At 48.2% G+C, this 2,312-nt stretch overlaps 1 pseudogene; it reads left to right on the forward strand.

The window, feature by feature from the left end:
- Positions 1-1,167: 1,167 nt before the first annotated feature.
- Positions 1,168-1,309, forward strand: LOC123088935 (uncharacterized; annotated as a pseudogene).
- The last annotated feature ends 1,003 nt before the right edge of the window (positions 1,310-2,312 follow it).

The raw sequence follows: 2,312 nt of genomic DNA on the forward strand, positions 1-2,312 counted from the left end.
CGTTGAGCGATCCAACTCATGCATTACCACATTATGGTCTCCAACCTTTCTCTCCACTAATTAGTTTCTTGTAGACAAGTATATATTTTTCTTTTTCTGATTTATTTCTTTTTTTGGTAACAAGTAAGTTATTTTTAAAAAATGTGAATTCTTTGAGAAAAAGTTGTATCATCACAATAGTTAATGCATAGTATTTTAATTGATATTTTTTACATATAGACCTAAACTTGATTTCGCATTGGGCCCCCGATTTGAAAGGTACGACCCTGCATATAGGAGTACTAGTAGCATAGTATTTATTATGACACTATGATATATAATTTTACTCTAATCCTCTCTCTTCTTTTTAATTGTCTGCCACATTAGCGTGTCTGCTAATGCCGAGTGCATGGTACTTCACTATTGTCGGCCTTACTGATGTTAGAAAGAGTCATGTACAAGGTATACGGTATTGTAAACCGTATACCGTAGAGAGGTAGGTAGATTGCGTGCGTTGTAATCTAGGTGGTTAGGTTGTTAGGGTTTATCCTTATCTCTTGTATAGTTTTTTTGAGGATCAATCCACAACCTAACTGCCGCATGATGTAATCTGCATTGCCTATATAACACGTACGCGTCCCTGCTCAAAGGCATACGCTTCCACGCAATCTTTCATGGTATCAGAGCCTAGTTCCTCTACCGCATCCAAAACCTAGCAGCTCGCATCAAACCTAGTAGCCATGGCCAGCTCTAGCTCCGCCGCCGCTCCATATGCCCTCATTCCCATCGCTGAAAAGCTCCACCGCGGCAACTACCTAGTGTGGCGTGCACAGGCCTTAGCTACCATCCGCGGAGCCCGACTGATCGACCACCTCAACCCCGATCACCCGTTCCCGGAGCCCAAGCTTGTCGACAAGGATGGCAAGCCCACCGATGTGCCGAATCCGAAACATCTCACCGTGTTGGCGCAAGACTCCCAGGTGCTCAGCTTCATCTTCAATTCAATCTCTGCTCCTGTGATGATCCACGACATGGACCGCGATCAGAGAGATGTTTCTCTCCCAGACGCAGGCCAACATCGTCAACACGCGGATCGCCCTCTCCACCACCAAAAAGGGCACCGCGACCATCGCCGAGTACATCGGGCGCATGAAAGCGCTAGGCGACGAGATGGCTTCAGCAGGGAAGCCGCTCGACGATGACGACATGGTCTCCTACATCCTCACCGGACTCGACTTCGACTACATCTCCTTTGTCTCGTCCATCTGCGCTACGAGGACTAAGCCCATCAAGGTAGCTGAACTTTATTCTCAGCTGATTCGTTTTGAAAAGCGTCTTGCCATGTTTGAAGGGGGAAATCAGTCCTCTCAATCCTCGGCCAATGCCGTGTCTCGTGGCCGTGGTGGTTTCGGTCGCGGAGGCGGGCGTGGAGGCCGTGGAAACGGAGGAGGCCGCGGCAATGGAGGCCGTGGCAATGGAGGCGGTGGCCGCGGCAATGGAGGCCGTGGCAACGGCAATGGAGGAGGCAACGATCTCCCTGAGGTTGTTTGCCAGATTTGCAAGAAGCCAAACCACACCGCCGTCGAGTGCTACCGCCGCTTCGACATCTCTTTCACCAAGAACGAGAAAAGTGCAGGCTCGGCCACCACCTCGTCCTATGGAGTGGACACAAACTGGTACCTGGACACGGGGGCCACGGACCACATCACCAGCGAGCTCGACAAGTTGACCGTCCGCAACAAGTACAACGGCAACGAGCAAGTCCATACTGCAAACGGGGAAGGTATGGAAATTTGTCATATTGGTCAATCCACTGTTCAAACCCCCACTCGTGATCTTCATCTCAAAAATATATTGCATGTACCCGATGCCACCAAAAATCTTATCTCAGCTCATCGTTTATCCACTGACAACAATACCTTTCTTGAAATTCACCCATGTTTATTTTTTGTTAAGGAACAGGGAACGAGGATAACCCTTCTCCAAGGCAGGTGTAAACGTGGTCTTTACCCCCTATCATCGGCTCCGGTGACCTCCAGCAAATAGGCGTTTGGTGTCAATAAAGTGTCCACGGACAGGTGGCACAGTCGGCTAGGGCATCCTTCTTCAACCATAGTTTGTCATGTCCTTAGCCACAACAACATTCCTTTTTCAAGTAGTGAGTTGAATAAAGAAGGTGTTTGTGACGCTTGTCAATTAGGCAAGAGCCACCAACTGCCGTATCCTAGTTCAATCAGTGTATCTAAAGCTCCTTTAGAGCAAATTTTCTCCGATGTATGGGGGCCTGCCCGTGATTCTATCAATAGGAAAAACTATTATGTGTCCTTTATTGA

This window comes from Triticum aestivum, chromosome 4A, assembly GCF_018294505.1.
Source record: "Triticum aestivum cultivar Chinese Spring chromosome 4A, IWGSC CS RefSeq v2.1, whole genome shotgun sequence".
Taxonomy (NCBI): Eukaryota; Viridiplantae; Streptophyta; class Magnoliopsida; order Poales; family Poaceae; genus Triticum; species Triticum aestivum.